We start from the raw sequence: 12441 nt of genomic DNA, 5'->3' as shown, positions 1-12441 counted from the left end.
TTCCCTGTTTTCCACCAAAAGGGAAGACGCATTCTGCCGCTTCACTGACCTATCCCCAGCCTCCGTGTGTTTCCCGTTTGAAAGCCGAAAAATCGACACGAAAGCTCGACAACGCGATTACAAGCAGCCGAGCATGCGTTTCTCCACCCCTGTAACCGTGACAAAGAGAACTTCAGGATGTGTCGCGGACAATCCCGTGTGAATGTGTCTGTGTGTGAATAGAAGCAAAACGAGGGAAGCGTCCGGGGGCGGGGCAGAAACGCTTAACTTTTCCAACATTACGATTCAGTAGACAACAACGAGCGACAGCTTTTGGAAAAAAAAAAAGTAAAGAAAGAAAACAAGAGAGAAAAAAGAAACAAGAAGCAGAGGCATCGATTCTCGCCCCGGCTTACGGGCGTCCACTCTCACTCGTCCTCTCTGTTCTTCGTTTAGACGGTCTCAGCTCGATCGCGTATGCAATCCACGCACGTAAGGGACTTCCTTCGTGCATCGACGATACCCCCCCGGTGTGCGTGTCGCAGACGGGACGTTTTCTCGTCGTCTGGTTGCGTTCGAAGACGTTCAAGCAGACGTGACGATTTACGTGAACACCGGAAGCCGGCCGAACGTGAGATCGAATTCAACGGGACGGACACCCGAATGACGCGGAGGATCCTGGGACACCGTTTTTTTTTTGGCCTTGGGGAACATCGGTGGCGTTGTAGATACAGTTGGAATTATTGTAAAATTAACCCCTTGGCCTATGATTTTCTTGATGTCTGCAGTTTCTAGATTTATTTTATTGTTCATAGTTCCCCGGAATTAAAAGGAATTCTTGTACTAAGCGCAGTTGTACATTTACTCTATAGGTTAAATATTAATATCAGCAAACTAGTTTTTATATTGACTCAAAGAAAAGGAATAATATTTAGGTTGAATCCATTTTGATACTGTCACCATGAGTCTGATTCGATGTTATAAGGCAAGGGGTTAAGCGATGGATTTGTCGGACGTCTGTAACACTAGACTTGTTAAAGCAGTTAAATGACTGGTTTGTAATTTTTTAGAAGAATTACATCGATTGACGACATTGTATTTTCTGAGATTTTTAACACTTTGCTGGCGAAAGGGTTTTTGTGTTTGTAAATATACAACTTTAGCTGTTCGAGAAATATTTAGAAATTACTATCTAACTTTTATTTGTCAATGTTTATATATATATGAGAAAAGCGATTTTTCCCGATTTTTTGCTATTCTAGTTCTTATTTAAAAAAGACGTACTACTACGTCATCCGACATCAAAGTGTTAATAAGTCTCAGTGCTGTCTGTAAATGAATAAATTTTATAATTTATTAATGAATATTATAATTGTTTAATAGAATTTTAAAAGAATTATTATTTAGATAATTATTATTAGATGTATTAATACACTGCGTGGCAGAACTATAAAACTACCCTAAAATGTTCAATCCTTATCTTCTTGGTGTGGTTATAATAAAAACGAACCACTTTTTTCCCATCCTTTTCTGGAAAAACATTCTTCTTCAACAGGATTTCAAACATAGCATACTTGGTTCATTTTTATCTCAACCACAATACATACATAAGAATTGAAAATTTTCAGGTGGTTTTATAGTTACGCTACACAGCGTATGTACATATTTTCTCGTGCATCTATAAGTGTCATAGCTGTAAGTTATTCCGTGGTAGTTTTGGTGTCAATAAAAATTGCCAGGATTGAAGATGGAAATTTTATATGTCTGATTACTATTCTTCATCTATCTTAAGAGTATATGTGAACGATCTTGGAACTAATTTTCGATTTAATTTGCAAGTTTATTTTATAACTGTAGTTTAAACTTATTTTATGCTTGAAAACAGTGCTTCAAAACTTCTGCAATATACCAGAAGGATACAGCGAAGCTTCATTCTTTAATCTAAAGTTTTACCCACTGAACCACGGTATGGTCAAGAAAAAGTATATAGTGTGACTTACTTCAGATACAATATTAGTCTTCTGTTACATTTTCGGAGCACTGTCGGTGAAATATTTGATAGAGTGGGAAACCATACTACCGCAAAGTATGTTATTCCTTTCAAGATGAAGATAGATTCGCTATCTTTCTAACAAAGTTCCGTCCGCTCGGAATTCACGGGGATTAACGAGGGATAAATCATTCAGGGAGAAAGAACGCTCGCGAGCCAACTCGTCTAATAAGTTTCCAGAGGGATACGATAAATTCATCTGGTTAAGAAGATCGTATCTTGTACGGACATTTTATATCCTGGGAGATCCGAGGTTCTCCTTCGCGCTTCGATAAAAACTCATTAAAGTTTCAGATTGACCGGGGACCGCCTTCAATTCCTTTGAGCCGTGAGCCTCCTCGAAGAAGGAATATCTGAGTCCACGAAATTCCGTCGCGGAATGAAAACGCGACGGGTACACGATACCTATGCGCGTTTAAGCTTTCCTTCGACGGGGGATTTCCAACTTGAAATGCAGAGACTGCCGCGCGGAGGAGAATGCGATTGTCAATATTCTTGGGTGTAAAGTGAACGGGCGACGGTAACCGTCGAGACTAAAAGGAGTAAAATAAGAGAAAGAAATGAACAGGATTTCCTGGAAAAACGGTTTCAAGTTCCTGTAACGATACATCTGATCTTTTATTAAGTATTCAAGCAAATCCTGTTGCTTTTCTTCCTAGGAACATTGGAAAAGAAAGTGGAATAGAATGTATCGCTGTTATACATATTTCGATCATAATGCGACGTAAATAACTATGTGCATTATGAAAATATATAGTTTAAATAAATAAATTTATCTTCATATATCCTCTATGCATCCAGCTACAAAAAAATAACACATATAACTTCTCCTTCGAAACCATTCAACTTTTATCTGAAATACATTTCGGTAACATTAATGGTTTCGAAGATATTAGAGGCGATCGATTTAAATTACTCACCCTATATAATCGCATCTCCAGCCCCGAGCAGCGTTCCTGTAACGAAGAAACACTGTGCATTAGAGTTGGGCATTATTTTAGTCGAATAATACATAGTGAAAAACTTTGAACAGTTTACAAGATTAAATAGACAAGACGTTGTTTTTCAATTACGAATTATACTATTATCTAGTGGTATTAAAAAGTAGAAACTGCTAAACTATCGAGTGTTAGTGCTAAAAAGGATAAGTGAATACATATTATTAAGTTTTTGTTTCTATTTTATTTAACTATACTCAATAAACATTTATGCAAAAATGTTCTAGAGACCAGTTCAAAAAACAAAATATTCTTCTTACAAAACAAAATCAGCGCTTCAAGTTTCAAGGGTTTCAAAATCACACACTGACTCGAGTTTCGAGAATATAAAAATTAGGTTCCAACCCACCCCTAATAATTACTAGTAGATCAATAATAAAAGTAACGATTATTCAAGACAACCTGCGAATAATTATATTATCCACAACAGAGACTCAAACAAACGTATCCAATCTCGATCCACTCCCAAGCATAAAAACTATAACGTTCAACGTCCTAACGAGCTACCAGAAGACCAACGGATCGCCTGTCCGCGTCGAGTGAACGACACCGATATATTTTTACGAAGTCACCGAACCGCGCGTTTTCCCCACCCCCTTCTGTCTACGCGGAAGCCCCCCGAGAAGGGGATGGGAAAGCGTTGGGTATCTGCGTCGGCGATCGAACAATGCCCGTCGCCGCGCAGATAGCGATTTACCGGGTGGAGAGAAAAAACAAAAGGGCATCATATATATATATCTCAAAGCGGTCTTCTTCCGCCTGTCGTAAGAAATACATCGTCGGCGTCGAGACCCTCGGGTCGTTCGGCTGGAGAGAGAACGGGTCGTCGTCGCGTGGCTTCGCTTGCGGACCAGGGGAACAAGAGAGATCGATAGCCTCTCTACATCCCCACCCCCAATCCCTCTGATAAGGGGAGAACGTTTAACGTGGTAATGACGTGGCCGAGGAGTGCAAAGGCCCTCAAGGAAGACTGCGACGGAGAAAGGGGAAAAGGTACGATTCGACTGACTGCTCCAGGAAGGAAAACGCTGGGAGAGACCTGCCCTCTCCTCCATCGGGCCGTGCTAATTTCGAATCTGCTCGTTGTTCCGGCCAACGCGCCGACAAAGCTTTGATGGCTAAAGTACGACATAAAAAAAAAAAATGTCGGTACGAAAAAGGTGTACAAGAGCGTGGTCCGGGAGACAGAGAGGAAGAAGGGAGGACCAGGAGGGGTGAAACGATCGGGGAGCCCCTGAAAAGAGATGTCCGGTCGATTTTAAAGGAAATTTTTAGGTTAATTTTGCTACGCGATTTTATTCATGTTTCGGAAACTGTGTGTTCTGGAAATTGGAGACTCGTGAGGCGATTTGAAACAAGTTTTTCCTTAGGAAAAATGTTCTCCGAGGTTTTGTTTACGAGTTATTAACGAAAAACCCCGACCAATCGGAGCGCGAGTTCCCGTGGTAACGATGACTATCAATCGCAGCGCTTAGCCAATGTTATCGCGGGAACTTGGCTGGCAGATGCGCGCCCTGATTGGTCGGGGTTTTTCGTTAATAACTCGTTAACAAAGTCTCGGAGAACGATTTTTGTTAAGGAAAAACTTGTTTCAAATGACCTCAAGAGTCTCCCATTTCCGGGTCCTCCAATATTTTGGTTACACCCTGTATACACTGAGCGGCATAACTATAAAACTACCCTAAAATTTGCAATCCTTGTATATTGTTAAAATAAAAACGATCCATTTTTTTCTAGGGAATATAATCTATCCTTTTATGGATTTTATTTTAATCATAATACGTAAGAATTGAAAACTTTCCGGTGATTTTTTAGTTACGCCACACAGTGTATTCGAGTACGCTTCGATTTCACCTGGGATTTTCGAAAACTGGTCCATTTTTCTTGCTAGCGAGGCAAGCTACGAAATATCGAGCCGTGAGATTGCCGCAGATGGCGAAGGGACCACGGGAGAGAATGTTTCCACAACCGATTTTATACGGTCGTTTTCATGGATATCGCGGAATGTTCGTTGTTGACACGATTGTGCACCTGTCGATGTGTATGTTGCGAGCGGTGGGAATAGAGGACAGGGATTGTGTTAACGATTTTTGGTGGGTATTGCTGGGAGATGATGTAAATAAAACTCATAGCTATGAGGAGTATACAGGATGTTCGAATAAAGGATCTAAAACTTTAGGGGCTAATAGTGCACCAGTTGGAGTAGAAAATATCTAATCAACACAGATCCTAAAATCAGTAAGTGAGTAACATACATTGAATGCAAACAGAAAAATTGGTTTCAAAGTTTTAGTTCAAGGTTGTATGATAACAAGCAATAGGAGGTACGGAAGGAATATCTAAAAATGTAGTGGAATGAAAGAAAGATATATCAAACTTGAATATGAAAATAAACTTTTGTATTTTTCATCGAAAGGATTGATTTTAGTACCTATGTTGATTAGACATATTTTACTCCACTGGATGAATACCTACTCTAATCAATAGAAATAAGTCTAATGTCTTAGACCCTTTTTTCTTTAACGCCCTGTATATAAACTCAGATTTTTTAATAAGGTAATGGTAAACAAATGGAATCTGACATCTGTTGCTAATTACTAATTACACCAGAAGGAAGTGAATACTAAGAATTACCCATAACATTACCATTTAATAAATTCATCCCTTATAAACAAAGAGACAGATTAACTCATTTAAAAAGTAGGAATTGTTTCTTCCAATAATACAGCAGAATTAAAATCAAGAACTCGTTCAAAGGTACTGAAGATTCCCCCCTCTAATTTATAATCTTCTACCAGCAGACCATCTCGTGGCGTACAAGATGGCGGATAATACATTCATTCCCACAATAAAAGTTTCGTATTTACGTAAAAAATTTAACTTTTTATACACTATTACATCGTATGAAAATGACGACTACATTACGTGAACATAATACAAAATACAGATTTTTTTCTGTGAGCGATCAGCTTTTCCTACATTAAAGTCCAATCAAAATTGAGCGACCGTTTAAAGGCACTGAAAGCAACATCGCGCAGGCGACGAACGCGTTTAAAAAATCCAATTTTTATGGCGACACGGGGCTTTTAAAAGCTTGACGGTATCAATGGGCCCTCCCCAGTTAATCTGCGAATTTCAATTCAATCTCGACCTACATACAGCCCGGCTTCCGTGCGGTTGCACCATAAGGAAAGTTCGCGGCGGACCAAGAAAATTGCTAATAAATTTTCGTACGCGTCGCTTCCTACCGCGCGGCGTTACGTAGGCGCCTGTTCGTTATTAATTCGGTCGTTGTACCTGCGCGCGAGGTATAGCCGATCGATCGTTTCGCGAAGAATAAAACGGGGCACTGTACAGCATAGACTTCTAAAAATAATTATTAAATCCATGAGAAAACAGTTTATTAGTCGTCAATATACATTTTTAATATAATGTCTTTAAAGAAGCTCATGTGAATTAAATCGTTTTCTTAGTCTGACTAGTATAAATTATAGAATTTAATTGGAGGATCAATAGAAGTAAGGAAATTTCACTGCAAATTTTATGCATTTATAGAACATCTGGTCGTCTATAATTAAGTACTTAGTAGTAAAAAGTTTCAAAAAGCTTATTCAGGGTGTCTTTTTATTGCGAACCTGCTCTTAACAAAGTAAATAAATTTTTCTTTGAGTTTCGTTTCGAGAAATGAATTATTAAGGTTCTACATTTGCATAATGTAGATTCTGAAGTATAGTTAATAAAGTTTCTTTTAAACTTCTTCACGTGAAAATTACTATGTTCAAATTAGTACAGCCTTTGCCGGTAGAAATAGTGAAGTTCGTCGTGTACTCCTTTGTGTCGAGTTCGCTGATACCACCCCTGTCCAAGTTTTTTAATCTCCAACTACGCCCTTTTATCTGTTATCGGCTGTTTGTCGTGAAACGCCTTTGTAATCGGTCCTTTCCCGTCGTATTATCGTCCGCGATTTAGTTTAAACAGGTATGAAATTACTGTTAACGACCCTTCTCGTAACACATAGATAGCGAACGAGGCAACGACGAAACTTCGGTCAACGACTCCGATCCGCTGCAAGGTTCCACTTCTCACATGGAAATTCGAATCATTTGCATAATTCCCGTAAGTTCGTCATTAAACCCTTCGAATAACAAAACGCCTTAATTCGAGTACAAACTGCTGAATGCTGCTTCCATCTACCAATAACTAATGTATAATGAATTGTAAGTACAATGTCTTTTAAATGATATTTTTTAAACGAATAAAATAAAAGTACAGGCAGTGGTTTGCTTCGTTTTATTGTTATGCTCGACATCCAAAAGAATCCCGCTTTCAGCCATAAATATTCACTTTGGAAAAATGTGATGTAAGACTTTCTTGCACCTGTTACAACAATTTATATGCTGTTACCTGTTACCATTCTCAGATCAGTAGGTAACCTAAAATGTTTATCTTCAAAATTGTGAAATCTCCGTAGAAAAGTGAAAAAACTTTGCTGAAGCTTTCTTACACCTTTTGTAACGATCTATGAGCTTTTAAGCAGTATCGTTCTCAAGCAGGAAATTTGTATCTTTAAAATTCTCAAATTTCCGTAGAAAAATGTAACAAATTTTTAAAAGCTTTCTTGTTTCTTCTACAGCGATCTACAAACTTTTTACCAGTAGGTACCATTCTGAAATCGGAAACCTAAAATTTGTATATCTTTGAAATGGTAAAATTTCCATAGAAAAGTGCAAGAAATTTTGTAAAGCTTTCTTGTTTCTTTTAAAGCGATCTACGAGCATTTTACCAGTAGGTACCATTCTGACATCGGGAACCTAAAATTGATATATCTTTGAAATGGTAAAATTTCCATAGAAAAATGCAAGAAATTTTTTAAAGCTTTTTTGTTTCTTTTAAAGCGATCTACAAGCATTTTATCAGTAGGTACCATTCTGAAATCGGGAACCTAAAATTGATATATCTTTGAAATGGTAAAATTTCCATAGAAAAGTGCAAGAAATTTTTTAAAGCTTTCTTGTTTCTTTTACAACGATCTACGAGCATTTTACCAGTAGGTACCATTCTCAGATCGGGAACCTAAAATTTATACCTTTGAAACGATGAAATTTCCGTAGAAAGGTGTAAGAAATTTTTTAAAGCTTTCTCACACTATTTGCAACGACCCACGAGCTTCCACCAGTATCGTCCTTAAGCCAGGAACCTAAAATTTCATTCCGCGAAATTAAGTTTCCGTGAAAAAGTGAAAGAAAACTGTTGAACCTGGTTTCCGTGTTTGGCATAAAATGCAAGCGTAGCATGACGTTCCATTCAGCTCGCTCGACGCTGAAAGAACGGATGCCGGAAGACGCGGTGAATCGCATCGATCGGCGGCCGGTTCCACCCGGAGACTTCCTCCAAAAATAAATTTGCGGGAAAGTGGGCGGCGGTCTCGCGGGTACATTCTAACGGAATCGAGCCGGAAAACACGGTCGAGCGAGATTTTGTTAGCGGATCAGAGGTTTCCGGGCCAGTCGGCCGCCATTAAAAGGCTCCCGTTCGTTGGAACGTGATCGACAGGAATAACGAAAGTTTCGCGGTAGGTACGTGTGTTGAAACACCTGACGATTCGCAGGCCCTTTCAGATGGAGGAAAATGTGTTAAACCCGCCCGAAACTCAATCCTTTCGGAAGGCGAATCCGGGCCGAATGTAATTTCCGCTCTTGCTTTACGAATTTAATAGTAGCCCGTCCCGTATCCTGAAACCTACGTTATTTCGAATCGCGAACAATAAACCGGAAAATCCTTCGTTTATGTGTTACCTCGATGTTTGTTCGTTGTGCTCCCATCACCTCGGAACGTGTTGTCGATAACAAGATTAGTTCTAGGTACATGGACATAGTGCACTTTGGTGGATCAAATGATCTCGAACACACCGGAAATTTCAGTAACATTTTAATTTAGATAAGAGTAATATTACCCGCAGAATCGATCGAGCAATTAGGTTAGACAATACATTACATATTTAAAGAAAATTCAATGAAAACTAGAATTGTTCATTTTATCTGTCAAATAACATTAATTTTTCATTTATCTTCACGATTACACCTTAACCCCTTGCCTTACAACATCGAGTCAGACAGGTGATAACGATTTCAAACTGAATTTAGTAAACATGTATATTATTCGTTTTCGTTGGGTCAGCATGAAATATTAACATTTAAGGTTTCGAATAAATGTAACATTTGCTATAAGAATAGAATTCCTTTTGTATCTGAGAAAATATTAACGATAAAGATATTCTTCAGAGTGAAGTCGTAAAAGAAATCATGTGGCAAGGAGTTAATTGTGATCTGAACGTGATTAAAGATAGTAGAAAATAATTACTGTTCTTTTACCTTAATTAGGGCATTTTGTGATATACATAGTACAGACTCTTCTCAATTATCATTTGGCTACACGATTATTGTCCAGTCGTTATCCCTATCACTGGGCGTGAACACTCTCCTTCTGTTGCCGAGGCTCGGGCTTCGGGCATAAAACTGAAGCATTTCTCCCTATAAGATTGTTGACCCGGCGCAGACCCGAGTTCGAGACAATAATCGAGAAGAGTCTGTAGTCGGGTAAAATGCCTCATCTATGTGACAAAACTTCCTTGCATAAGTCACTACTTTATATTATTCTCAATGAAATCGAATACACTTTAAACAAAATAAAGAAACAATAAACTTAGGAACAAAAATAAAATGATATGCAATAAAATAAACAAAGTTCAATTTATTTAATACTCATCAGAAATTGTTCAGAAACCGATATGAAACCTATCAATCACATAATTTATTGCCTCCTCCCCACCCAGTGGTGGGGATGAAGTAGAAACTCTCACGAGGAACTACCAACTCTCATGAAACTTTTACTATATGTACCTAATTTTACCCTATGTCTTCGCCCATGTTTCCTATTCAAATAAAGCATTACAAGAAGGTTAAATTGCCAACGAACTAAATAGAAAGGACAACAAGACGTCGTAACATTCTCGTTCGCAATTAAAGCCATTCAAGAATCCCAAACCGTCGATCGTCTTGTTCCCCGTTCCCCGTCGTACGGTTTAAATCAGGCATCGATGCGCTCGACGACAAAAGGCAAGGTAAGCTCTCTCTCCCTCCGAAAATAGACACACACGTCCACCCCGATTACAGCACGACGGGAAGGGAGAAAGAAGCGACGCGGAGGTCCCCGGATCGAAAAACGATCCGCGCGGAAGAATCGAATGTCCCGGACATTCGAGGTTTCTGGAGCACTCGGGCACACGGATTTTAAAGGTCGACAACCTTTTCCCGCCTCCCCGCGTCTTTGTAGCCGCTAGTTACGCGGGCGAAAGCCGCTCGATATCGCTAAAATGCTATTAGGTCGCCGCGCGGAACACGACTTCCTGGCGATGGTGGTAGCGTTCGAGCACCACGGCCTCGAACATCCCCTGGCGGTTCTTGTTTCCATCTGGCGGAGACTACGGGGGGAGAATTTATGGGAGTTTGTAACAAGGAACTCGAAGGACATCTTTCTCCGGTGCCCCAAGTCGACGGGAACGGGAGGAAAAACTAAATGAACGCTGAACTGTTTGGTCTACTTCGGCCCTGTCGGTTCTTTGTAAGGGTGAACCATGCGATCTGTTCAACCCCTGAAGAAAATCTTGGTGACTACTTCAAAGTCTCTGTTGCATGGTGAGTCATGCCCCATTGGGTCGAGTCCCTTGTTTAGAGTCAGGAAAAAATTGTGGAGGAAACACAGTTGAATGGTGTAGGAAAGTCTCTGTACGATCTGATTTTTATCATAGAAAACGCAAATTGTACTTTTCTTCGGAAGAATTCTGCATGTAAACGTATTATGGTAGAATGTTAATGAAAGTAATGGTACATAGGATACTAAAAAAAATTGAGTATAGCTGGTTTTATATGAAGTTGGGGACACTGGTTGGGTGACTTTAATCAGACTCCGGAATTTAATTTTTAAATTATTAGACTGCAGGTTTTAGTGCATTTATAGCATCCCTTAGGAAATGCATTAAAATGAAGATTATAATGTAACTTGATTCTGTTTATGTGTTATTGTGAGCATAGACGAATTTCAAGTGCGGAATCCAAAATTCTGTCCCATTTTAATTTTTCGATATTTGTATTTGAAAATGTGAATTTACATAAACTTTCACAGTCTATCAATTATACTTTTGATCAAAAAAACTTGTAAGTCAATTTGACACCAGTAGTTTACATGATATAACGATACAGTGATATATAAGTATATTTCCTTAATTCAAGGACGAGTAATGGATTCAATTTATTGAACGGTGCACTAGGGTTAATGGAGTCAATTGGGTTGCATACATGGATCACAGAGTGCAATCACTAGACTGCCCTAGAACAATAAATTTTCTGTTAAGTCTTCAATATTTCATACAAAGTATTCCCTATAACATTTACATAAATCAGTGATCCAAACTCGTATAACCATTAAAACATCTATAAAATTGTAATATTATTATGTTCAGATAGGTTATCTAAACGATTCTATAATGAAAGATAACCTAAAAGAATAATACCACCATTACGATAAGGAATCTAAAAAAAAAGTTCACCAGTAGTAACCAAGAATACCATCTACCCCGAACAAACTAAAGAAACCACGCGACGACACTAATCCGGGGCGAGTAGCGTTCGCTAATCCGGGGGTAGCGTAGTATTCTCGGTCCATCTTGGCGAACGCTCGACGATATAAGGTTTATCAGCCGTAAATAGCCCCGGTCTATGGATCCTCACCCCGTTTTCGTGGGCTCTGTTTGACCTTTCACCCGGCGACTCGATCCAATAATACCGTGACTTTATTTTTCATCAGCTGCACGGATACCAGGAAATCTTCCATGGGATGTTGCTCGATCTATTCCCCGTTTCTCACGTCGTCGTCGTCGATCAGAGGTCAACAAAGAGAATGACGCGTTTTTCAAAGTTCCATACAGGGTGTAACAAAAATGTTGGAGGACCCTGAAATAGGAGACTCGTGAGGTGATTTGAAAAAAGTTTTTCCTTAGCAGAAATGTTCTCCGAGGCTTTACTAACGAGATATTAACGAAAAACCCCGACCAATCAGAGCGCGAGGCTGTTAAGCGCTGCGATTGGTAGCCAACGTTACCGCGGGAACTCGGCTGGGAGATTCGCGCTCTGATTGGTCGGGGTTTTTCGTTAATATCTCGTTAACAAAGCCTCGGATAACATTGTTGTTAAGGAAAAACTTGTTTGAAATCACCTCACGAATCTCCCATTTCCCGGTTCTTCAACATTTTTGTTACACCCTGTATATCGCCCTTTTGTCCGAACGTCGACATTATTCCCTGACCCTACTACTTTTTTTCTCTACGCCACTGTGTGTAAAAAAGGTTGGAGGGTGAAG

At 39.3% G+C, this 12441-nt stretch overlaps 1 protein-coding gene across 2 annotated transcripts in view; it reads right to left on the bottom strand.

Moving 5' to 3' along the window:
- Positions 1-12441, bottom strand: part of LOC107187774 (tyrosine-protein kinase Src64B) — a 76968-nt gene that overhangs the window by 29420 nt on the left and 35107 nt on the right. For both annotated transcript variants that reach the window (XM_015575946.1, XM_015575947.1), the window contains exon 2: positions 2950-2985. The gene's annotated coding sequence lies outside the window, so the exon portion shown is untranslated. The remainder of the gene's footprint in view (positions 1-2949; positions 2986-12441) is intronic.

Source organism: Dufourea novaeangliae, unplaced genomic scaffold (assembly GCF_001272555.1).
Source record: "Dufourea novaeangliae isolate 0120121106 unplaced genomic scaffold, ASM127255v1 scaffold101, whole genome shotgun sequence".
Lineage (NCBI taxonomy): Eukaryota > Metazoa > Arthropoda > Insecta > Hymenoptera > Halictidae > Dufourea > Dufourea novaeangliae.
Note: the sequence above shows the minus strand (reverse complement) of the source record. Positions and strands in the feature narration are given on the sequence as shown.